General features: G+C 37.1%; 1 protein-coding gene across 1 annotated transcript in view; it reads left to right on the forward strand.

Annotated features, from left to right (window-relative positions):
• The window catches only part of PRKN (parkin RBR E3 ubiquitin protein ligase), a 687026-nt gene that overhangs the window by 391087 nt on the left and 268887 nt on the right, over window positions 1–27052 (forward strand). The window lies entirely within an intron of this gene.

Consider the following 27052-nt stretch of genomic DNA (forward strand, 5'->3'; position numbering starts at 1 on the left):
AGCAGACATAGTGAGTTCCCATGAACTGCAAACCAATTAACTCGAGACATGGAATTTTCATAATTCAGACTAATTTTTATTTTCCTCCATGCCTGTTATATATAACAGTATTGATGGGGGGAGCAGGGGCGAAGTGCACATGTTCACACTGTCTCTTTATCTCCCTTTAATACTCTTTTTCCCCCCTGGTTCATACATATCTACTATTTATGTTAGGAAAGTACTAAAGTATAAACATAATATATCTCTGGGTTTTTTTCTTTTTCCCCCCCTTTTTTAAGTGTCAGGTTATTCCTCAAGTGAAGAATTGGACTAGGCTTTTTTCCCAAGTATAGAGTGTCCATGTTCCAAATGCTTTTAGCTGGTATGACCTGGAGTGTTGAACAGCCAGGCAGATAATTTCTCATTCGCTTGGAGTGAGGACCTGGACAATTTATATCCAGGGTGGTAATTAAACCACTCAAGGTCTGGTAGTTCCCCAGTGACCTCCTTTACTTCTCCATGTGCATGGAGAGAGGAGTTCAGTGTGCTGAAGCAGGAAGGATTGGGTGATGTGTCTCCTCTGGAGACGCAGGGCAGCAGACAGTTCTGCAGCCCTGTAAAGACAGGGAAGGACGCACTAAACTTATGTAGGACTCTGTGTAGCTGCTTATACCTGAGCTAGGCAATTTTGGTGAGGCTGGCTGTGCTGTGAAATCTGTGTTAAAACTTAATAAGGTTACTCTTGAAATCTCTTCTGACAGCTATTTAATGCCTACCAAGTGCTGAGGCTATAAAAATGTATTTTGCAGCAGCATTCAGATAATAAATACTGTGTACAGTTTAAAGTCACTGGCTTGTCTTTACAACTTTATGCTGTAACAACAGTAAAGTTAACCGTATGCCAGTTCTTGTTTCATTTAAACAGACTCAAGTATTATCTCCATGTTCATGATATGACATATACAGCATCTTTTAGAAAACTACCAAGACAAAATCATTATACAGAACACAAATATAGTGGAGTACTTAAGGGATAACGCTGTTCCTCAACAGGTACTGTTCTGTATGCATTACTTAATTTCTTATTTAATTATATTTTGCACCTATGGATTGGAAATATTGATTAAGGGGAAAAAAATGTACAGACTTCTTTGGTTAAAAATCTCAATGGAATTGTTAGACTATGTTCAAAGTACTTTACCTTTTGAAAGCTGAGAAATTGAAAAAAAGCAACATTTGTAAGTACAATTTAATTTTTTGCATGGTGACTGTGATCTTATCCCAGGTCATTAGTTTTCCAGCATGTATCTAGGAGGGTTGAAGCTAGCCGAGTTCCTTCTATGAGTAAATTCTGTTTTGCCTTGTACGTAGACAAAGTCTCAGCTGCTTAATGCAGTATTGCTTCCAAGTTCTGTCCAGTAAAACATATAATGTACTTAACTTGAAAATTAGGGTAGTGCTTGGGCCTAGTGTATTTTAGGCACTGTAGTGGATGTCTTTATCATGTATGCAAATACAGTGCTCTGAATTTTTATTGTGTGCATAGAAGGATACTTGTCAGGCCTGTCTGTCATGAAGGAGGGCAGTTTATTGCATGTTCTTAAGGGACTTTCTATACTTATGCTTTAGGATTTAGCTTTAATATTTTTCAGATCCTGTACTGCTTTACTGTATAACTCTAAAACTCCATAGCCTGGCAGCTACTGTTCTTCCATTTTATTCAGACAACACAATTCCCCTCTAGGCCTGAAACTCAAGGACATTTCATTGTCTCAGGCCCTGAGAGATGTGAACAACAGTGAACTGGGGGGGCAAACTTGGAGGAAATTACTTCATTACCTGAAGCTGTAATTGGAAGATAAACCCCTGATATACAAATGGATCAAACTTATAACTGTGTGAAAAACTCGTGACTGTTGTCCGTCTTGGGTGTAGTGCCTCGGAGGCTTCTGACTGCCCAAGGTGAACCTATGGGAGTCCTTCAATAAATATACTTAAATAAATAAGAGAATAAATGCACTTTTATTCTCTTAATTTTGTCTAGCCTCTGTTCTTGGTAGCCCCTCTAAGGCATCAATACCCTACAGTGGTTTTTTTTAAGTTAAAATACATTTAAGGACTGTCCCTCAAAGCATTCTGACTGCTTCAGTTCTATAGCAGTTATGCAGTGGAGGTCAGAGAAATTCCCCTCAGTGCACAGGACTCTCTTCTGTTTTCTCTCTTCTCAGAAAAAAAAAAAATAAAAAAATAGAGGTATCCTGTAACTATCTCAGTAATGTCAGTAATCCAGTTATCATCTTATCATCTTTCCTTTTAATTTTCACTAATTTCATCTGGAAATGCACAAGTGTTAGAAAATTATCTGTATTACCGTCCAGAATATTAATATTCCAGAGGAAGTAATTTGGAAACTTTTACTCCATAAACAAGCAAACAAAAATTATCCCCTCTAAAAAGAGGAAGAAAAATTTAAAAATGCAGGTTCATTTGCTTTTGAAAATCAGCAGTATTCTTGGTTACCTGAACTGCAGCCATAAATACCTGTAACACTGTAATTTAATAGCTTGTATAAATAGATTCAGAGGAACCAGTGAAGCAGAGTTGAGGCATAAAAGAGGAAAGATGACAAATGTTGGCAAAAATATTTGATGTATTTTGTATGGCTTTAGTAAAAATATAATGTTGAAAATAATCTGCATTAGAAAATTTCACAGTCTGAACAGGTTAGAATCAATCCTTCCTTTTCCCTTCCCTCTTCCTGTCAGATTTCTGATGTGACCAACAGTGCTACCAGGCTGTTTGTTACCTTTATGGATATCAGAGCCCTGGAAGCTTCTATCTCTGAGCAGAAAGTCATATTCAGTAAAATGGCCTCTGGGAAAGGTTGCTTATCTTATTTCTTATAAAAAGAAATCTTTGTCATAAAGAGTAGGTACAAATGCAGTTTCAACAAAAAAAGTCATGATGACATTCTTTTTGATTTCATAAGGATCACCCCTGCACTACAGCAAATTCCATTGGCAAATAATTTTATGTTGTCCACCCTCCTAAAATTTTTCAGTCCCTAGCTTCTAAAATAGTGCAGTGACATAATGAAGTATAATGCATCCTATGTAGTTCAACACAGCAGAAATAGTGCAGTGACATAATGCATCCTATGTAGTTCAACACAGCAACTTATTTTTACGGACTGAAAAGATGAGAGCTTTATTCTTTACATTTCCACTGGTTCTAAGTAAGAAGCATAAGTTATACATCCAATATCCTTTATTTCACTATTTACTTTATTACTCAAATCCTTTATCCTCATTTCAAAGGGAGTTAAAAAAATATTCACAAATGGTATTTTTCTTTCTGTAATTACCCTCCTTTGTGAGGTAGAAAAATATTATTTATTCAGCTCTTTACCAGTAAAACATGGATAAATTATGTTACAGGTTTATTTTCAAAAAGAGATTTAAATGGAAAAACTATTCTCATAATAAATGTTGCAGTCTGTATGTCTTGCTATATTTCTAAACAAGAACTTATTATTCTGTAGCAGAATATCTATATAATACAGTGACTACAAACCTGGTAACTATATAAGGATTTTTATTGTGAGGCAGTTTTTCCTCAATATCTGTTCTCGTTAGTTGACTTATAGGAAAGATCTCTCTGTGTATGTCCAGCATATCTCTGAAGAACGTCAATATACTTCTTCCAAACCTGAAGTTTCTGTCTAATTTGCAGGGACATCAAACCATTAATGAAAATATATGTTACAAAGTCTTTAGTTCTTGTAATGCTTTGACAAAAAGACCAATTTTTTATAATTATTAACTATGTAACATTTCAATTTACTTATTTTGTTGAGACATGTAGGACTTTTTTTCTATCTGGGAAACACAGAATTGTTATAAAGGTGCAAGTTATTATGCCTTTGCTTGCATAATTATTGTGATTGTCAGCTACATTCTGATTGCTTATTTTTTCTTAGTGGTGTGATTTTCAAAGGCAGAAGTGCTGGGATTTTTGGGTTCCCACATGGCTTGATGAACTAGAAATTTAAAAACATCTTTTCTTTGACAGGTAATCTGAACATTTTTGATGTGCAGTCATTAGAGAATAAAGCTGGGGTTTAGTAGTTTCATTTTACAGGCTCACTTTTCTACAGCATTATGCTAACAAAAATCCTGATGACACAATGATTTGAATATGTTGAAAATGAGGGACATGGAGCCCAAAGAGACATGTAGAGCAATTGTGAATTTGAAAGGTTTTCACCTGGGCTCTGACAGGCTCTTTTATCCTGAGCAACTTCCCCTATTCGAAATCAAGGTTCTCAATGTGGAACACAAACAAAAAAACCTCTAATCATACTAAATTGTGGGCTTTTACTGTGCCTCACAAGGGAAAAGATTAACCATTAATAAACTGTTTTCATTAGTAACCTAAGCTGCCATCTTATTTCCTTTTTGTTTTTCACTCTAACAGATGATTAATCTTGTTGTCTGTAAATGCTACTTTCCTCAGCAAAACACTCTTATTCAAAGTATCAGTTTCCCTTGAGTTTGTGATATTCTGTTCTTCTATTGCTGGTCCCAGCAAACATTCAATGGAAGCTTCTGTAGGGTCTTTCTTCATCCACCATCACTGCATGGTAATGATACAGATCTCTCCAAAGATAATGGTGGCTGCCTAATTGCTTTTTCTTTTGCCTGCCTTTCCAAGAAGTGAGTCAGTTTTTCACAGTTTGAATTTTCCTGAGAATTCCAATCCCTGGGCCTGTGACTGTGGCAATCATAGTAATTGTAGGCTCTGGTTATTTTTCTCTGTTTGAGATAAATGTCTTGATTTAGATTGTTTGTGAAAGACACTCATCCTGTTCCCACTGTGACACTGTGAACCACAGGCATCAGACACTCCTCCTGATTTGGGCCCAGCTACGTGCTGTCTCTGTTGTTCATCTGGTAAAAAAAGGTGCCTATTACACAGACAAGTCATTTTATTTCCCAATTACTTTTAACCTGTTTTGTTCATTTAGATTCTTATCTATCTTATGTTAGGAATTGTCTTTCATTCTCTATTTTATATTGTGCCCAGCATGATGAGGCATCATTCTTCCCTGTGTCTTTGGGTATGCCTGTAATTCAAATAATGAATAGCATTCACCTTTATCTAAGAACATCTAGTAAAACAGTGGCATTTTCATGAGCTGATAATTCATAGAAGCTCCATGAGTATCTTCCTTCTGATGTAAACACTTTGATTTATTTTATTGCAAGGGATTCACACTGAAAAAGCCTGAAAAACTCTGGAACTCGGAAGCCATCTTTGCTAGTGGTTCCTAAGTGGTCTTAATGTTGAGGATCACTGAATTCATTCAACTAAATATTTTTGAATGAAATCTCAGACTTCCTCTGAAGATGGCCTACGGACAGCATATTGCTGTGCCTAAGCAGAATCCAAGATATGGCTGCATGTACCATTTCAGGATTGTGCTGATTTTCTGCTGATACAGTCTGGGTGAAAATACCCTTTACGAGGATAACCTTTCCTCTGCTTTCTTCTCTTTTTTATATGTTTTTAACTATTCAAGAAATTATGTTGTGGAGTTTGGGGGAGGAAAAAATGACATTTAGGACAAATAACAAAAGAAATATAAGGCAGAAGAATAATTGGGACAAGATTTGAATCATAATTTTGAGAGCATTTTTTGGGGGTTCTTTGGCTTTGGGAAAAGTTTTGTGTATCTTTTGCAATTTTTTAAGGGATATTAATTTAACTCACTAATTTATTGATAGTGAGATTAACAGTGGAATGGCAGAAGTCCCTGGAAGTTTTGTCAAATGTTTTAGCAGCATGTAAAAGGAGATACACACGATAAAGAGAGAAGAGGGACAAGGTGCTCATATATGAAGGAGGTCAGAGAAATGCCAAAACATATTAGGATCCAAATTCCATTAAAATCCTGTCTGGCAGAGGTGGGCCATTTCTTATTTACTTCTCCTCCAGAGCAAGTGTGTGAGACATTGCTCTGATACTGGCAAACTAAACTTCTGTTACGTTTCTTTTATGTTTCTTTAACGTTTCCGTAATTTACTTCAGTAGTCTAGATGCTGTTCAAGGAGATTTCTGTGTACAGGGTGGATGGGAACTCTTGAACTGACAATAGAGAACTTGGCAGCCTTTGAATTTTCGAGCTGTTTTTATGCCTTTTCTTTCCTTTGTGGCTTATCTGGCATGCAGTTTCAGAGTTAGTCCAAGAAATGCTAAAACCTCTACCACAAAGTTTACTTAATTGAGCTGGGCATAAATAATACTCAGTATTCTGATTTTCCTTGTTGAATTTAGTTCTTAATTAATTATGCTCAAAGTGTGTGTAATGTAAACTTACATTTTGAGAACAAATACCTTTTTCTGGCTTGTGTTGAATTTCTTAGCTTTCCAGGTTACATTTTACTTTAATTTGGATTTTTCTGGCTTGTGTTAATTTCTTAGCTTTCCAGGTTACATTTTACTTTAATTTGGATTTTTTGTTTGTTTTTCTCTGCCAGTAAAAATTATGGAGTGTGAAGAAAAATGACAAGATCTTGCCTTCCACAGAGCCCTGTCAAATCAGGATGCACATTTTATCCAGTGTAAATTACCAAGCAAAGCCCCTATCTGTGCTTTTGTCATGAGAGTCTTTCTACATTTTTTGTAGTTACTTTCTTTTAGAAGAAATGCAGACAAGCTACTCAAAACTGTGCTAAGTTTGCAAGTGATACTAAATTGGCAGGAGCTGTTGACTCCCTTGAAAGGAGAGAGGCCCTGCACAGAGACCTGGACAATGACAGGGTTGGTCAATTGCCAATTGTATGAAGTTTAACAAAGACAATGCCAGATTTTGCACCCAGCATGTACGTAAGTATGTGCATTCTGAAATGGTGGCATAGTAATGATCCCAGGAAAAAACAAACCCAAACCAGCAACAACAACACCACCACCAACAACAAAAACCAACCAAACCAAAAAAAAAAAAATCATAAAAAAATTCTGTTTTCAGAACAAACATCTAATGTCCTTGGGGAGGTAGGAGGGCTCTGCAAATGCTTTAATTGACAAATGGGCTCTACAGCACTTATAATGGGATTTTTTTGCAAACCCAGTAGCAGTCAAGATCTGTACTTTTAATGCAAACAGTTAAAAACATAGCATGAACTATAGAAGTTATGAAAAATACCTGTATTAATTTTGATAATATCTTCAGGATTCATGTTAAGGGTTTGGTTAGATTGTTTGCTTTGGGCTTTTTGGTTAGGATTTTTATGTGTAGATCTGTTCAATAGACCTGAGGAATCATTAATGGGGAAATCTAAACACAGGAATCAAAGAAAAAGAGTGAAGGTACTCAGTGCTGAAGCTTCTGACTCCAGAGCTAAAACCGTGGAGTCACTCTCTGATTTTGGATCACTAAGAGCTCTATGTGTGACCTTGATTTGAAATTGAAAATAAAAAGGGACATTATTTCTGACATTTGGGAGAATATAATATATTATATTTTCACAGAATTGCCATTTTAGAATAAATTCAGGATGTACTATGATATGGGTGTTGCTAAGAGTCTTTCTACTTGATGGAAATATCAGACCTTCCATCCCTGAAATACATTTCCTGAGGGTTTCATATCAGCAATGGGACTCTTTGCTGTACTGAAGATGATGTATTTCATTTGAGAAGATAACTGACAAGATATCAAGCTTATTTTGGCGTGCAATTTAACATTCAACCGCAACAGTTGCAACTGCAGAAGTGGTTTTTCAATTCCAGTGGTGGAAAAAGGAATAAAATGAAATTGTACCATAAACTCCCTTTCAGCTGTAATTGTTGCTTTTACTAAAGTTAATTTGCACAGAGAGAGATGAGCATAGGGACTGGCTTGATTTTTATCTCAGCAGAAGTATAAAATTTTTAATTTAAATATATAGATTTGGGTAATTAATGCCAGAAAGATATCTTTTCTAAGTGCTCAAACTTAGACCAGATTAACTGGCCTGAGACCTCTTCTTCATTAAGTGAGTGGTAGTTATGTCCTGGTAACTTCTTTTAAGCACATTACTGTTAAGAAAAGTGGGCTCCTGAACCTGTCATACCAATAAGCATTCAGGCACCGTATTTTTTTGGGTTTAGCTTCTGCATGTAGCCTGCTCCCTGGATAATCAGGCAGACATGCTTCAGCTGCTGGTTTCCAGTTGTTGCAATAATGTGCTAACATGCTGGTCCCCTGAAACAGGCTGCTTATTAACTGTGATGCCCAAAATGCCATCTGGAGTGTTATTCAGACATCTATAATTATTCTGTCTCCTTCTATTTGATTGTGTGCTTTGTTTCACTATGCATGCTCTTTATTTCTTTTCATTTTTTTCTTTCCTTTTTTTCTTCTTTATTTATCATGGAATCACTTCATTTTTTCATGCAGAAGTACCAACAACTCTCTTCTATAAATTTATTTTACATGAAGTTGAACATACAGACTTTCTAGAAGAAATTCTAGGAAACAAACTGCAGGATCTCTCAAGTAAGAGTAGAAAAAACTACCATAATAATCACTTTGGCAGAGACTAGTAATCATAGAGGAATGAATTCTTTGCTTCATGCCTTTGTCCATTAATTCTAGCACATAGTGCATATAAAATATCTCCAATTTATATGACAGTGAGTTGCACTCTAAGTGTAAGTGGAAATGACTTTAAGAGGGGAAGGCCAGCATGGAACATGTTCCTGATGCAATGAAGCAGAAAGGGACATGTGAGTATGCCAACTAAATTATTTGATCTGTTTATATCCTCACTGTTCATTCTGCTATGTGAAATCACTCTCAGTATCTTGCAAAAAACATGGGGGGAAAAATGTAATTATTTTCTTTAGGTAACAAATGTATTCTCTAGGGATTTGCTTTGACTTTTCAATGTAGTGCTAGTTAGTTGCAACCAGCTGAGAAAAGTGTCAAGCTGAAAGCAGATATTAATATGAAGAAGACAACTCACTTGGCAATAAATGTGAAAGATACTATGTGCCATATGAGTTAAACCCAAAAATTAACACATGCATCCCCTTGGTGTTTTCAACACCAAGGTGAACTATATCTTGTTGACATATGTCGGTTTTTATGACAGAATTGTCCCTACATCACTCGCTGGCTGCTGCTTATCTAGGAAGCATCCAAAGTTTTCTCAGAGCAGCCATTAGCTCTTCCTTTCTCTGTCAAGTCTTACGTGATTGGAAAATTTCTCTTCTTGCAGTGTAGAAAGGGGATGGGAGAGAGTTAAAGGCTTTAATGTGATCCCTGGCGTGTGGCCGCCCTGGCCAGAGAAGTATGTAAGAAGGATGAGGGGGTTCATAAATGGGCCAGAGATTAATAAATAGTCAGTGCTTAATTTTATTTTCTGATGCTGGGAGAATGGAATTTGTAATCCCAGCGCGGCGATTTGCGGACAGTATCCCCATCTAGGGGCAGATCCGAGCATCTGTCTCGGCTGCCGGGAGCCTGCGCTGGGGGAAGGGAGGCTCTGGGAAATACCCACATCCAGCCCGGATACAGCTCGAGAATACCAACAAGCGCACGCTGCCTTTAGCAGCAGGGTGTAGTGGAAGAAGCTGCTTAGAGTAAGAATCGGGAAAACCACGAGGGTTTCGAAGGCTGCTGATGTTGCGGTGCTGGGTGAGCCCGGCCCGGCGCTGCAGCACTGGGGGACGAGCAGGGCAGGGACAGGGAGCAGGACAGGATGCTCGGACAGGGCCGCCTCTGTCTCTGCAGGATATCTGTCAATGGGTGGCTGCTGCTTTTGAAGTGTCCTGCACAGCATTCATTTGAAATTTCAGCGGCTGTGCTTTAGCTGGGCTCTCGTAGAGGTCCGTGATGAGATGGAACACAGGAGCTGAGCTCTCACCCAGAACAGATAACCTCGTATCCTTTGAGAAAATGATATTGCAGATGAGGGCCCAGGTCACTGGCAGGACAACATGGGAAAGCTTGCACGGGGCCATATAAATTGTGCCTGATGTCAAGAGAGAAGGATTTTGCTCTTTAGCCCTTAACTTTCATGAGCTATTTTATTTGCATAATTATCCTTGTTGTTGCTGGTTTTTTTCCTTGCCTTTTCATATAAAAATGCTCGGTGTGAAAATTCATCTTTGAAGATAAAAATATATAAATAGCAAGGCAGTTACAAAATATTCTGTGATGTTATTGAAGTGACCTTGTTGCTTTCTTTTTCACTGCATCCTCTTTTTTTTCCTGAAATAAAATTATTTGAACAGGATAGCCTCTTGTAACTTTATTGAAAAATGTGACCTGCTCAGTCAGTTGCTTTTGCAGGTCTCTCTTAGCTTGGGGACAGAGAAAAGGAAAAATGACTGCATGTAAGGCTCTAGATTTAAGGTCAGCCATTCTGGCTGATGAATTTAACAGACTTATGTACAGCATTTTCCTCCCCATCCTCCTTCTGATGGAGTGATCCTAAGTAGAAGGAATAACCAGATTAGGTTTCAACGTGACTATTTGCATAAATGAGCCAGTACATGCAACTGGAACAAAAAGCGTAGTGCTGGCAAAGCTCCAGAGACCCTAAATCAAATACCAGAGAGAGAGAAATACAGAGAGGGAAGGGAAAATACTGTATTCAAACATAAGATATTGGGACAAATATTGCACAGCTGAGTCACTGTGGGATAATTATGATAAAATAATCCTATTCAACTCTCCTACCCTAATAAATGTGCACAACTTGTGATGAAAAAAATTCTTGACTCAGCTTTTTATTTTTTAAGAAAAAGATTTTTCTCCGTGCAGCACAAAGTTCATCTGGTCTTTTGAAATAATAAGCACGTTTTCCACATTAACACACGCAAAAAATACCGTTGGGTAGCAAAGCCAAAGTCCAAGCAAGGCTTCTTACACATGATATGTATTAGTAATAAAACTTGTGAGCTCTGTTGCTGTTTTTATGTGGGCATGTTCTGTGTGGCAGCCCATTTATGCATTTTCCACTGTGCTGGGGCTTACATCACTGTCGTATTAGTCTAAGCAGAATAGAGCAGATTGTTTATTTTGGTTGAGCTCCGCTTCAGGCTGTAACATCAGATGTAGCTCCTAGAGTGACAAATTCCAATTGCAGTGTCACAGATTAAACAAGGGTACAGAGGAGCCCTGCAAGCAGTTTTGTTTCTCATGGGAGTGAAAGGATACTGCGCTTGCTAAAGTTAGTATGTGTGATCCCACCACGACCAAAATGAAATCATCTGCTCTCATAACTCTCTCCTGTTTAAAAATTATATTGGCCAGAACCCCCTTTTTGTTGTACACTCTTCAGTTTGGGGTTGCAATATTCAGTTGAAGTTAGTCACCTTTTATTAATGAACTGTGCAACTCTGCATTACTTTTACAAAACATAGTAATTTTTAGCTTTATTTGTTCTACTGTATGGTAATATCTAATTCACAAAATCATGGACTCAAAAATCAGTTGTGGAACATCTGGAGGTCCTTTGTTCCAGGCCCCTGCTGAAGCAGGATCACCTAGAGCAAATTTCTCACACCATTTCCAGATGGCTTTGGAATTGACCAAAATGAAATAATCTGCTGTCATAACTCTCTCCTTAAAAATTATATTACCCAGAACCTCCTTTTTGTTGTACACGCTTCAGTTTGGGGTTGCAATATTCAGTTGAAGTTAGTCACCTTTTATTAATGAACAGCGCAACTCTGCATTACTTTTACAAAACATAGTAGTTTTTAGCTTTATTTGTTCTACTGTATGGTAATATCTAATTCACAAAATCATGGACTCAAAAATCAGTTGTGGAACATCTGGAGGTCCTTTGTTCCAGGCCCCTGCTGAAGCAGGATCACCTAGAGCAAATTTCTCACACCATTTCCAGATGGCTTTGGAATATCTCCAAGGATGGAGACCCCACAACCTGCGGGAAATCAGTGTCAGCTCTTGACAGTACAAATTCACAGCATAAATCTTTCTCCTTGTTTCCTTGTGTAAAAGCTCCTGTGTTTCAGTTTATGTCCTTTGTCTCTGGTTCTGTCACCAAACAGCACAGAAAAGAGACTGTCTGTCTTCTTTGCACTTTGTTCTGCCTTCTCCTTTCAGCATCCAGAATTCCACAGTCTCATGGGCACTGCAGCCAAGGCTGTCTTCAGCCCTCACAGAACCAACAAGCCCCTCATTTTTAAAAGCATCAAAGCTAGCAGAGCACCTTTTCTTGTTGCTCCTCTGTCACTTGGATCAGCTAGTTACACATTTACACATTTCACTTAGCAACTACATGTTGCACTAACACGGTTTCTAGGGTGATTAAGTATCGCCTCTACTGTGGAGCATTAATATTAAACCATCAGAAAACATTTGAAGGTGCTTGCTTCCCAGAAACAGGTGCATTAGTTTTATCTGAGCAAGACTTTTATGCAATATCCATGACAGATAAGAATAGTGACGTTTTAGAATATAAGATGCTTGTACAAATAAAGATAGTGAATAATAAATAAAAAACAAGTAAATTGGATAAATGGCTAGAAGTTTCTCATTCCTCAAACTTTTCAGGTGGCCTCTTTGCCCATTTTGAAGGCAAGTATTTTGTAATAGGCTTCATTTCATCTCATCTTTAAAATGTGCACTATTGTTACCCCTAAGACCTGACTGAAAATTTTAGCCTCTTTAAGATTGTTCCATTAACATGTGAGATTTTTGCTGCAATTTCCCAATTGTTCCATTTGAGACCCATTATCTGAGAAACACCATGAGAGAGAGCTGTGAGTAGTTTGTTTACCAGAAAATTTTGATCTCCCACTGGTTTTACAGCTGACTACAGTTTCACTGGCCTCAGTGTGTAGTCAGTTCTGATTAATGCAGAACTAAGCAAGATTAAATTTAGGCCCCATCCTCTGAGTACAGATAAGAATCTTGACAAGGTTGCTGAAGCTCTTCACCTTTCAAGGTACATAAGAAATGTCTCCCATGGAATTTACAGCTTGCGCAGGATTTGAAGGTCATGTGGGCATGTGTGGCTTTTAAAGAGGTGCAGTTCCCTTCCACCCCCACTCCTACACCCTGCCAACATAACCAAACCTACCAGCCAACTGTCAGGTAAAGGTTTTCTTTCATCATATGGCTACTCAAAAATGAATACTAAAAGGTCAAGGTTTTCTTAGTAGTTACTTAAATGTAAAACTAAATATGAATAACACTGAGAAATCCTTTGGCAATGTACAACGTGCTGTGTTTATCATAAATGAAGATATACCTGTTGCCCCTGTGTTCCTAGAAGTTGGAATTTGTACAATAAACTGGGCTTGATTTGAAAATGATAGCTGAAGATAGAATTAGAGAGATGTTGAAGGAAGAACCTGTAGAAAAGAGAGAAAAACCCCAAAGTATTAGGGAATTAATGTTGAAGGAAAGTGAGCTGCTGCTGTTGAAGGAAAGGGAATGCTTCATTTATTCAAATGATTAAAGAACTACCTGCTGAAACTGTTGTATCTGTCAACTGAAAACGCAGGAAAATATCTTTAAAAAGAAAATAGCTACAAAGATCTGAAATAAACAAGTAGCTAGTCATATGTTTAGATCTCTGGAGTGTCTGTAAGGTATAATAGGTAGATGTACAGACACAAAGAGGAGCAAAGGTTGAAACTCTGACTGGGGGCAAGCAAAAAAAATTTCTTCACACTCTTTTTTATATATGTATTTAATTGTGAAGTTCATGATTCTGTATTTTCAATTTTCCTCTCTGTTACAAGTAGTAACACAGTTATGTTGATGTTAGGAATCACAGTGCCTCAACAGAGATCAGGGACATTTTTCTGTTGTCAGCTGACATGTCAAGGTGGTTTTTATAGCTGTTATGTTCACAGAGTGCAGGACACAGATATTTCTACACTTCTGTCACTTCATGTTTAACTTTAAAAGGAATATGTGAGGCAGAATTGGAAGATATGTAAGCAGCTGACATGTCATATGCACTTGGGAATGTGTCCTGAATACTAACAGTGTCGCTTCTAATCTGATAAACCTCACCCCTTGTAACAATGCTGTCTGTAGTGAGGCCAGTCCTCAAATAAAAATGTCCTTTGCCCAAGTGCACTGAAGTGCCCAAGTGCCCATGCAGGCACTATCTGTATTTATTTATATTTATTTCTAAAAGCTGCAGCCCTCCAGCATGCAGAGGAGCACGTGTGGGGTGGTGATTCAGAGCGCCAGGGGCTGCGGGTTCCTGATGCCAGGAGACAAGGAAGTGTCATTGACTTCTCACACTTTGCCAAAGCAGGCTGGGGTTCAAGGGCTGCTGTCTTCTACAGCTCATGTTCAGAAACAGAAGGAACACCTAATGAATCACACATGGCTGAACAGATCACTGTCAGGGTAGCTAATGTTCCACAGAGTGGGAAACATAATTTGTACCTTATATAATGGGGAATGTGTGAGTCAGTTTTGATAAAAATTGGCCTGAACCTTCTTTGAGGGATCAACCATGCTCACAGGGTTTGGCAGTTTCTGTTAGAACTTTTTCTTGAATCCATGCAGTTGGGTTGCTGGCTGTTCCTAGTAGTTGTCATTTCAAGACTTATATTTGTTTTGGTTGCTTCTTTTTTCTTTTTCCTTCTCAGACTGCACATTGCTTCCAGTTTGAGAAGTTTCCACAAAGAAGGAATGAGGCAGAGTCTGCCCCAGTACCTGTGTAGCCAAAGATGCACCTGCTAGGAAGCCTGGTGCAAACAGTAGTACTGTGAACATCCTAAAAAATGATGCCTTACTGCACTCACCAATTTAACTTTGTTGATGCATTTTTTTCTGAATTAATTATGAGCTCTAAATCAGGTCAGGCAAAGTACAGCAGTGAGATTCAGTGGCCTTAACCAGTGCTCCAAACTCCTGAATAAGTGATATGAAAAACAGGTTGATTATAGTATTTGGGGTGGAGGGAGAAAGATACCGTTTTGACAGACAAAGAAGTTTTGGTAAAACTTTTCTCAGTTTTATTTCAGAAATGAACTTTCTGTCACCCTCTATTTAAAAATGCAGAGATGTCCAATGAATGCTAAAGTAGAATGTTTTCAGCTAAAATTAAGCAGATGTACAGGTGCAAACATGTTTTCTGTATGCAGCTGCTGTGCAATTAAATTTTTTAGATGTGATTAAAACACCTGGTCTGCCCTTGTCAATATAAGATGTTGTTTTTCACATTGAATTATATCCTTGTAGTTATTCAAGGAAGTGTAAGGCCAAATTGTGGTCAGATAAAGTAAATGACATTTTAGCAATTGGTTATAATTCAAACAGAATCAGATCAAGAAAAGAAGTGACAAGTGTTAACTTTTCTGTTAGTCATTTTGGAAACATAATGCCAGTGTTCTGTGTAGGTTTTGTTGCTGTGATGTAATTGTTCTTTTGCAGAAATGCAATGCATTTCTGTTGTAACTGCAGAAAAGCAACAACAAATTCCTACCAGATTCAGTCATTGGTTTTGTGCTACTCAAAGTCTGTGCTGTGTCCATCTGTTTAGAAATTAGTGTGATGGTTGGGCCCAAGACGGCACCCTTTCTCTTGAAGAAAGCATAAATCCTATGTATGAACTACTTTCTAAGACATGAAATGGTACTGAGAGGAGGATGTATGACTTCAGACAAGTTTGTTCTCTGCCTGTCTTTACTTGTTAACATAATTTGCACAGCTGCATTTTTGCATTGGAGTGCCCTCCAATTCTCATCAGTGAATTTCAAGGTTCTCTTCATTATTACCAGAAAAGTTTGTCTTTGTGAGACTAGAGTTTGATAGTATATGATACGTGTGGTAGAAAATACATGAATTAGAATTATTTTTCAATTAAATATCAAGCATCTGTTGACATTTCATTTTTCAGTATTGTTATATGTAAACTTGATAGTGGTGTAATTGAATAATGTTTTACATGGGTCATGTACATAAGTTGTAACTTAGGATATGAAATTTAATATCCGATGGAAGTATTGCAGTTTATTCTGTGAATGGAGCCATGTATATCATGTGGCATTTTTGATTATTTTGAAACATAATAAAGAAACAAGGCTCCCCTAGTTTAAGAATAGCTTTTTTCTAAGCATCTTTTAGGGTTTCAAGGCAGAAAAATCTGCAATTTTTTTGTGTTTCAGGTTTTTTCATTATTTTATCTGACACAATTTACAGACTACAGTTTATCAAATGTACTTTTGCTTGATTGTTAACATAAAAAACCCTTTTTATTTTTACCACATACAGTCTTAATCTCAGAGGTTATTTTTGCATAGAATCTAAAGTAAAAGCCAAAATCTAATCAAGTCATTTCTCTATATTCTGATTGGTTTGAGGTTTTTTTCTGAAGCAAAGTAGGTGAATGTGCTCTTTTAAACAGCACTGATTTTTTTTAGGAACTTATGAATATAAAAACTCCAAGGAAATTTTAAAGGTAAAAAACTATACCTTGAAGTACAGCTTTCATATCTAATATTTCAATTGATCAGAGAAAGTACAATAGTCTGAATGCTTCTGTTCAAAGTAGAGGATAGGGCTTGGTGAATGATCTAATTTCCAATGATCATTGTAAATACAAAGGTTGTCATTTTTTCTGGTGCTGCCCTATAATTTGAAACAGAGAAAATGCAAGAGTTCCATAAGCTTTTGTGTTAGGAAATGTTTGTTATTTTGGGCTACATTTTGAATTAAATGATGCTCTGTTTGTTTGTTTTGTCAGTATGTTTTGCATAATAAAGTATTTCTGCTCACTGAACAAGAAAAGGAGCAGAAAGTGTTTTGTCACAGAGTCCAAATGTATTTCTTGAACACATTTTAGTGGTGTACAATCATTGGTAAATAGAAAGGTTGTCATTTTTTTCTGGTGCTGCCCTATAATTTGAAACAGAGAAAATGCAAGAGTTCCATAAGCTTTTGTGTTAGGAAATGTTTGTTATTTTGGGCTACATTTTGAATTAAATGATGCTCTGTTTGTTTGTTTTGTCAGTATGTTTTGCATAATAAAGTATTTCTGCTCACTGAACAAGAAAAGGAGCAGAAAGTGTTTTGTCACAGAGTCCAAATGTATTTCTTGAACACATTTTAGTGGTGTACGGTTTCTTAGGGCTGAGCCAGCTCTTAGACCCCATGTAGAAATATGCAGTCTTTGCCATGGTAATGGAAGAAATCCACAATTTGTAGTGAAAGATTTCTGTATATTGTTTATGGTTTGATCAGCCTGTGAATAAATATAGGTAGATTATGAAGTTAAGTAGTGATATTGTCCATGTTGGTTGCAGGAAATGTCCAGGTTATTATTTCACATGTCAAACAAGTTTTTTTTATTATTATGCCAAATTGTGGGTTTCCTTGTTTTCCATTCTATTTCCTTGTTCTTTTTATCTCTCCTTGTTTTTTCCTGATAGCTAGACTATAATTCAGACCCCAGCCCATATGCAGTTAAGTATGGTATGTTCAGGGAGTTATCAAAACGAAACTGAAGTCAGAAGATAATTTACCTTAGTGAATGCCTTTTAATATTTTTGAATTTATCTTCCTTTTTTTTCCTTAGAAATTACTGGGATATATATTAAATTTCTACCTATACCCTCCCAAGGCTCTCTCCCAATGCCAGGTTACTTCTTCCAGCAGAGAGGGTGTGTAACAGAAGAGTCAGTATGAATAGTCTGTGTGGGAATGATCCACGTGTTCTGGGAAAGCTGTAGATAGACATGAGGAGTAAAAATATTCATTAGTGCTGATACTTGTGGCTATTATGTCCCCTATGAGAAAGTTGCAGAATTTGCTTGCTGCATTCTTTTCTTTAAGCAAATAGTCAGGGAGAACAAGGAGAGGGTAAGATCAAAAATCCATATGCCTTTTCCCTCACCCTGTGTCAGTCACATAACTCCCACATGTGAGGTGGGAAGGAAGCTGCTTTATAAAAACAAGAGAAAGATGGACAGCAGTGAAGTTTTAGTGAGATCCCTGAGACATGTGCCCTTTCAGGCACACTCATTTCCCAGTAAGAGTCTTCATATAAATTCTGTGACATTTATATGAATAGTATATCATTATTTCATCACCTGAAATCCTGTTCTGCTTGAAGAACAGAGGGAATGGCCACCAGAATTCTTTTCTCCTACCATGTGTCTTCTGTCATAAGTCAGGTCTTGTTAGCATCACAAACAGCTTCCATGTGATTTTCAGAGATGATATTATAAAGCAGTATTGGGAATTCCCTTTCTTCGATTCCTGCAATATTCAGCGAGTGTAGGAGAGGGATAAATCTCATAGGTTTTTTTGTTATTGACTTTCACTGTACTCTGCACATTGTTTAGATATCAAGATCTGGTATTCCTATGGGAATGCAAAGTTCTGTTTAGATTGATGTCAGTCTTCCTTAGAGTTATACAGATTATTAGGTCAGGTAGGCAAAGATCCTTTGTACAGGATCTCTCCTGTACAAAGAGCAGTACATTACCTGAGACCTCATACATAGATACATTCTTTGAGAGGTGACCAACAAGGCAGCTTCCAGTTAGGCAATATAAAACTAGTGAAAATGGATGTGGAGATTAAATAAAAAACAGGCACCTAAAATTATTTCAGCTTCCAAAATCTTCTTTTGAATTGGATTTAATAACTATACATCTTGAGAATTTTCTATGTATTTTTAGTGTCCCAGTTCAGAAATTACACTTCTCAAATTTATAATAATTTGTTTGAGTTTACAACTTAATTTGGGTGAGGAGGGTGTGATGGTGGTGGTGTCTGTTGGGTTTTTCCTAGTTGGAAAGTCAATTCCATTTACTCTTTTAAGTGCTAGAAGTTGGCATGTAGGGAAGAAGAAGGAGGAGGGAAATTAAATTTAAGCATAGAGTTGAGTGCATGTTGGTCATTTAAATTCTACAGTTGTGATATAGGGCTGTAATAAAATCAGAAATAGAAATTCACAATATGAATATGACATAAAAAAGACACTTTCACTGCTAGTACAATTTTTTGGTGGAGGTTGCAAAACTATTTTCTTCAGATTACTAAAGATAATTGACTGCTTTGAACACTTAAAATCTGCCAAGTCAGAATGCCTTCTGTGAGGCTTGCTAGCCCAAGGCTTGTTCTTTCCTTTGAGTGGAGGTGCTGATGTGGAAGGTGTTCTCAAATAACTGCATCCAGACATTTATGCTAAGGTATTTTCCTTGAGGAGGAAAGGATAAAATGTTATCGGTATATTTTAAAGACAGTGAGGAGCTAAAAAAATGGGATTTCTATAAAGAAATGTCTTGTTATAACAATAGCTTTAGGGTGGTTTTTTTTATAAGATAATAATCATGTCTTTGGCTCTGACTGAAGACTCATTTAATGGCAAGCACCCTCAAGTTATTGTTTGGATCAACATATAAATTGAATATCCTTATTTGAAAAGAAAGATGAGAAAAAGCATAAAACATAATATTAAGGTGGTGAAAGATAATTCTGTAAGAGCAAATGCGCTTAATGTATCCCTTCTACCTTCTGTTCCCTCTTCCATCTTTCTTTCTTCTCTTCTCTGCTTCTCTACCTTCCTTTGTTTTCCAGTCTTTTTTTCTTCTGTGTTAAGAAATACAGTCCTAAAGTTCATGCACCAGGGTGTATTTTCAAAGCTAACTGGAAGAGAATAACTGAAATTTACACAGTGGAGACGTGCTTTATCCAAAAGTTCTGTTCCCTCCTGGAGTCCCAGGGAATGAAAAGTATAATATGATAGCATCCCTTAAGATAATATCCAATATTCTTTTTCTCCTGTACCTTTTCCAGGGATTTAAGCATCCCCAAGAAGGCAAAAAGAGCTCATGATTGTGTCTTCTCTTTTGTCTTAGAAACGTTCTTCTGTATAATGCGTTTACAGAAACATTGATTTTCACAGGCCATCTCAAAAGGCTTGATTCTGGGAACAGAAAATAAGAAAAAAAATATTTGGTAAGATGTAATAAGAAAACAGTCCCAAACTAAAGCTCTGTTGTCATAAATCTATATTACAGGACTCTTAGTTTTTAAACCTGAGTGTCCACATGCAGACTCCTGTTGCCTGTTGAAGACAGCACACAGTAACCCCTGGACTATGCCCAAGAACTGTGAGAGAACTTTGCTATTTGGCAAGCCTAAAAACCATGTCAGGTCCCATTCTAACAATTTAACAGCATAGACAGTTGCATTCCAGTGGTGTAAGAACATTTTCTGACAATATTAATTTTACTAACATAGACGTTGAGAGTAAAACCAAAATAAAATTACTAAAGATTTAAATTCTTGAAAGAAGTCAACAGGACCTCAGTAGGCCCAGTGGGACCACTCAGGAGAATAAAATGCCATTAAGATAGGAAGGTGTGGCATTCACATTCTGTGAAAACATCCCTTCGCCCAGGATTTTTCTCCTGGGAAGCTGAGAAGCCTCAGAGAAAAGGAAAACAATTCTTATCTCATTTGCTTCTCCTGTTTTGCTCCTTTGGAATGTGTTTGGAGATTGTTTACCCACAGGTGATTGTTTCACTGGATTCTGGTGTGAGTTATTTTGACACATTGGCCAATCAGTGCCAAGCTGTGTCGAGACTATGGAAAGAGTCACGAGTTTTCATTATTATTTTTTAACATTCAGTAAGTATCCTTTCTGTATTCTTTAGTGTAGTATAGTATTCTTTAATATAATATAGTATTATAAAGGAATAAATTAGCCTTCTGAGAACATGGAATGAGATGCATCATTCCTCCCTGCCACGGGGGTCCCTGCAAATACAATGTGAAGGCATTTTTACTTTTTTAATTTGTTTCTCCTTAATTACTGAAAGATTTTTTGGTGCTGAAAATGGTACAGGTGAAAATGGTTCTTCCTCTTATTGTGATATCCCATCATTCTCCCAACTTCACTGGTCACCTTGATGGGTTGGGTTTTTTTTTCCTGAGAAACAAATAATACTGATTTCTTACTGGGTGTCTCTAGTCAGAAAGTTATGAGTGTATGAAAGGAACGCTTCTTGGGCTAACAGGAGTGTGTGACTGCTGGGAGCTGTCAGAGATGAGCAGTTTTGCTTGTGCTGCTAAGGGCTGGGTGCTGCCTCAGAGGAGAAGAAAGTCTGCTGTGACCTGTCTTAAATCCAGGGAGGGGTGAAAGAAGCATCTTTGGTGGCAAAAGCTGAGAGTACAAGTGACACAGGCTTGGGAGGTCATTGCATGCCGGAGTGTCAGTATGGAGGAAACAGTTCACAGTAACCTGGAGCTCAGCAATGTACAAAGGGTAATCAGCAAGCAAACCAGGCTTTGGGTTAGGGCAGTTTATGGGCTGCTGCCTTTGTTCACTTTTTTTGTCTTTTCCTTCCGTTACTGAGGTATTTTTCTTTTCTCTCCAGAGGAGCATTAGTGTGGTTTTACAAGCACAGATGGAGAAAAAGGAGCAGGTTCTACCCATCTCCTTTCAAAGCATGTCTGATTTGTTGGTTATTTTCTGCGCAGAGGAGCACTGTGAACTGAATCTGATACATTACAGGATGTTTCTCCTCCAGCCTGATCACCTTCTACTCCTTCATATCATAGGATTCAGCTGCTAGTGGCAAGGGTGGTTATTGTGTCTGAACACAGAGCTCATACAAGGCGTGTCTGAGCAAGCAGGCAGAGCAAACACATAGTACCAGGTACTAATTTGAATGTACCAGTGCATGTAACAAAGAATCCCCTTGCCCATGTCCTCAGGCAGCAGATGCTGTTGCCTGCCAGAGAGATCAGAGATTTTACAGGCAATAATGTGTGTTATTTCCATACCCTGAAAAAACCCTTAACAACAGAGTTAACAGGAACACTGCTGAAAGGAGTACTTGCCATCATGCACACTAATTTTAAGCGTGCCTGTTTTCTCCTCTTACACTCTGGTTTAGTACAGTCAGGCTGTTTCTGGGTTCTAGCCTCTTGGCACTGCTTTCCAGTAGAAATAAGAAATATGAAAGCACATTTTAGAGGAAAACATGTAACAGAGGAGAAAATAGGTCAGATTTGACTTGCCATTGCTTCTTTAAGTTAACAGCTGTGGATCAGAAAACATTTTTATACAGAAGCACAGCCAGAAAATTTAAGCTTGAACAGTGATTTCTCATGATGTTCATGACCTTCATTTCATGACCTTTGATGCATTGTGTGACAAGTGATCAAAGACAAAAAACCAAGGTGTTGTTGTTTTGAATGATTTAATATTTTAGTTTTCTGGTGATTCTATATTTATCTCTACTGGGTTTTTTTTTTTTTTTCATTAGAACAGCCTATGTAAAAATATATTTTCATCCCTTAGGAAAGGAAATGTAGGGGTGTATTTTTTTGTTCATAAAAGTCCATGAATCCATGAAGGATGGATTCTTGATTGCAAAGTTATATCTTATATTACTTTCTTAGTACTTTTTCTTTTCTCAGGTAAGGTCTTTATATCCATTTCAAATGCCAACCCTTTCTAAATATTTGGGGCCTGCATTGCTACTCACAAGTTGCCTGTAATTGATAGGTCAGTGTTTCTACCAATCCTAATAACATATTGCTCATTAAAAATCAGGATTTGCTGCTCTACTTTCCTCCAAACCGTATAAATTCTAAGCCACAAATTACCGTGGTAATTTTTCTATACTTTCTATAGTCATGTTTTATAGAAATATTAGCATCATTCTAATATATTTTTATAACATATTTAATCAGAAAGTACCTGGAAGTATTTTCATGGTAAGAAAATTGCTCTTATAGCATCATAAACAGGCAATTCTTTCAATAGTTTTGAATAAGAGTGTGGAATGTGTGTGATAGACAGAAAAGCCAGAAGTGTCACCAGCTTTGTAGGAATTAGAAGTCTATATTCTCCTACATACAGTTCTATAAGGAAGCCACACGATGGATGAATAATTTGGCTTATTTAGGCATTGTTATTTTGTTTTGCTACAAGGATAGAGCCAAAATGGATTGACTGCTGCTCAAGGATATTATTTCTGGTTTTCTTTTGGCTGTTTATGAAGCAGGAGAGTGCCTGTAGTGTCTGTGTCACCAAAGTTTATCTTTTTTTTTTTTTTCCCTTACATATTTTTTTCAGTGATTCACCTTTTCTTGAATGGTGCTGACCTGAAACCTAAAACAGACCTGCTTTGGAATGACATAGAGATTCATTTAGAAATTAAATTATTTCACAGTGCTTATATAGTAAGCTTTTTGAAGTACAGGAAGATTGACAAAGTGGAAAAATGTGCTAGAAATACAGAAGTGTTTTTTGATAAATATAGTGTTCATAGGTGGGGTTAAAGACTCTGATATAGCTGTGTGCATTCATATCTATTTACTGCAGAAAAAGGAACTCCACATGGCTATTTTTGCTTTGCTGACTGTAATCCCATCAAGGCAGTGTTATAGACATCTGCTAAGGTTTTTTGTTATTATTTGGTTAAGATTTTGAGATTGAGGTGAGAAAAATCCAGCTGTCACCTAGAAATGACCTCAAGGCGGTTTCACGGATTTGTCCAACATGATTTCACATACTTCTGCAAGCTTAGATGTATTCCTTCCCCAAAAGTGCTTCAGACTGTGGCTACTCACATTTTCTAAAAAATAATGGTCTCATATGTGTGGTGTGCTGTTTAACCTTTATTCAGTCTAGCTTTTTTCAAAACATTAAGAGTAAGGACCATGCAAGAGAGAAATTGCCCCATATATTTTTCAGATAGCATTGCAAGATATATCAACTGATCCACTGTTATGTCTACAAATAATTCCTTCTGCTTAGTAGCTGCTCACATCCATTGGACTCAATCTCTATACAATAATAACCATCATGAGATTTTTTAAGGTGTACTAGAACAATCAATTACTCAGAATGCTTCTTATCTAAACAAGATCAACTCTTTGTATCTTTCTTTAGCCAGTATCCTGTGGTAGTCTGTCTGAGAATTATCTGCACCTTGCTGCTCTGGAGGGAAGGAGGAAAGGGCTTAGGGACCAGACATCACTTCCAACCCTGCTGTTTTTGGGCCACAGTTATCCAACAGTACTAACACGAAGCAGAAAGATTTAGGGTCTCCTTTCTTTCTCATTTAAGTCAATGCACACTGATAAAATTCTAATGCAAAGGAATCTGAGAAAAGGAATGCGTTACTTATTATGGAAATTTCTGATGATGCATTGTAATGTTGGATTTTCAATTTTTAAAAGTGGTTACATTCCTAATTGGTGAACAAAAAGGACGAATTTATCCCTTGCTGTGAGAAACATTTTTCTTATATATTCTCATGAAGCCTTTAATTCAGCCAAACACATTATGTGAATAGAACCTATGAAACACTTTCTAAAATATATATCAGACTTACATTACGAGCCTGTTTTGTTAGATTGAGGAAGGGACCTTGTTACACTGTGGCAATTTTTTTTTTTACTTTCATAATACTCCTGTCTAAAATAAATTGTGTTTGGTGCAAGCAAGGCTTTTATCAATAACTCTTGGGTGTATCCTAAATGAGTATTCACCAAGTTCACCTGGGCATTGTGATCATAATCTCTACATCTTCATCTTTAGTGATCTCAGAAACAAGACTTTTATGTCCCTCTTAAACTAGAATTGCATTCTTTTGATACAAAATCTGCAAATGTTGGACTGCAGCAATTGTTCTAATGCCAAATGAATTTGAATCAATCTGCCTTGCATACAGATTGAGTTTCTCAAAGCCTTATGACACAGCCTGAGCTGAAAAATTAGCGGGCAGTGTAAGAGCTGTGAAAGCTAAGCTTGTTTTTTCTGAGACAGTCAGAACCCAGATATATATCTATCTTGTGCACATTGCTTGGAGTCTGATGGTGTTAAAAGATAGCATTTTTTAAAAGATAAAGATGCAGCTTAAATATGTACATGTATGGCTATCCCTCTTCTGGAGACTTTAGTTTTGATTTTTGACAGTTGTGATATATTAAGTAGCAAAATCAATTATCACAAAACAATTTATGGCAGAAACTGAGCATAGTAGTTCATTTGCATAATGCAGTGCTGTTAGTATTGATTTTGTACAAGTTTAGGTGGAAATATTAATAACATTATTTTCATTTCTGGCCTGGCTTTAAGAAACTCCACTTTTGATGGCTTTATACATCTCACCACACACATGTATTTTGTCTTTGAAGTGAAGGTCAGAGAGGTGTGAATTTAGAACCAGGGAGCTTCCCATGAAACTAGAAAAGTTACTCAGACACTGAAGTAATAAAAAAGAGTGATTAACCATTAAAGTGAGATATCCATTAAAACTATAGGCAAATTTTATTATATCTGCAATTTAGGAAGAAATATTAGGGGTTTTTCTAAAGTGTTTCTAGTTTTTCTGAAGGTTACATTTGACTGGTGACCATAGGGACTTTTGCACTGTAGGGACAAGGTAACTGCTCCTCTACTTCTCCATAATGATTTGGGGACTGACCGGAGCTAAACTCATAGAAATCAGCTTTTCACTCTGCCTTACAGCTGTTTTTTAAAAATTATTATTTGGTACATTCAAAACAGCAAGTGGGCAACTAATAAGGATTAGTAATGGGGAGGTTTTATTTAATTCAGTTTTAAGCTGCTTTATTCAAGAAAATCCTTAAAACACAGAGATTATATTTTTGGAGATACTAACACACTGCCATGAATTCTATAGTATGTACAATACTAAAACATATTTTCATGGAAGATTAAATGCTTGTATACAGTATGTGAAATTACTGATTACATTTTGAAGCTGTATTCCCACATTGAAGTCTTTTTTTTTTTACTGTTTCAGGGGATTTTCAAAGCATCTCAGGTTTTAGAGAAAATGTAGCAGTATTTCTAACCCCGATGATTTTATCACAAGTCTTGCTGTATTTAATTTTGTATTTCAATACGTGTCTCCTGAAGTACCATAAATATGTGAGAATTCATACCTTTATTTTTTAAAATAATTATACTTCTTCCTAGTTACTAAAAAAAATTGAAATTTGGGGTGAATTTCTGCCTGTGTTCACTCATAAGCAATTAAAGGAGTAAAGTAATTCAGCATTTGAATGGGAATCTCACTGTTGTGCTCAATGTAACACATCTCTCTTTATTTTTTGAGACTTGAGGTTGGTAATAGCTCTGAAAGATAAGAAATAATGTATAGCACACTGTACTTTGGAACAGACAATTATGTCCATCAGGAGTTAGCAGAAGTTACCCTATATCAAAGCAAAACCATTAGGTTTGATTGGCGTGTTCCTGCAGTGAAGGCACATTTCATGTGTGTGTAATATTTTCTGTTTTACTCAATTTTTCTTTCACATTCATTGTGCTGGTCCTGGACAGGCTTTTGGAAACCACGGGCTCTCTGGCTGTCCTTGCTGTGACTGTCACTGGAGAGTCTCTGAGGGCAGGCCACCTCAGGAGTAAAATTGTTTGTCCTCACTTATTTCAAGTGTTTCCTCTCTGCATCTCCACAGTATTCTGTCAGGCTTGGCTCTGTCAGGCCATATTTAGTCTCTGCATGTGTGGTGGGTGTCTGCACTCCTGTAATGGTCCATGGAGGCTTATCCCATACTAGGTAATGCCCGTAGGAGGGTCCTATGGGTAATCCCATAGGAGGTAATGCAGACAAATTGATGACTCAGCTCACCTTACTGCAGGTACCTGGAGGCTGATCAGCTCCAGCCTCCACTAAGTGTATTGACTGCAGCAGGAATTTCTCACTTACCATATGGAATTTCTCACCGTATTCATGCCCAGCACTTAAGTTTAGATGTCACACTCCCAAACTGAATTCCACACCTCTTAATAGAAGCTGAATTACTTTATCCTTTATTACTAAGAGAATGCCTTCATTGCAGAGTTCAAATGGCTGCCTTGAGAGGCTGAAGGCACATGGTAGTTTTCACAAAATCTTTACTTTCCTACATAGTCACATATCTATTTTATGCTACCTATCACCATTTGATGTTTTACCATATATGATCTTTCCTCACCTCATACAAAGGAGATTGTTACTAAAGGACTTTTCTTGGTTTAGGTTTTTGTTTTCAGTAAAGTTTCAGATTTCAGTAAAAGCT

This window comes from Passer montanus, unplaced genomic scaffold (assembly GCF_014805655.1).
Source record: "Passer montanus isolate IOZ18808 unplaced genomic scaffold, ASM1480565v1 scaffold40, whole genome shotgun sequence".
In the NCBI taxonomy this organism is placed as follows: domain Eukaryota; kingdom Metazoa; phylum Chordata; class Aves; order Passeriformes; family Passeridae; genus Passer; species Passer montanus.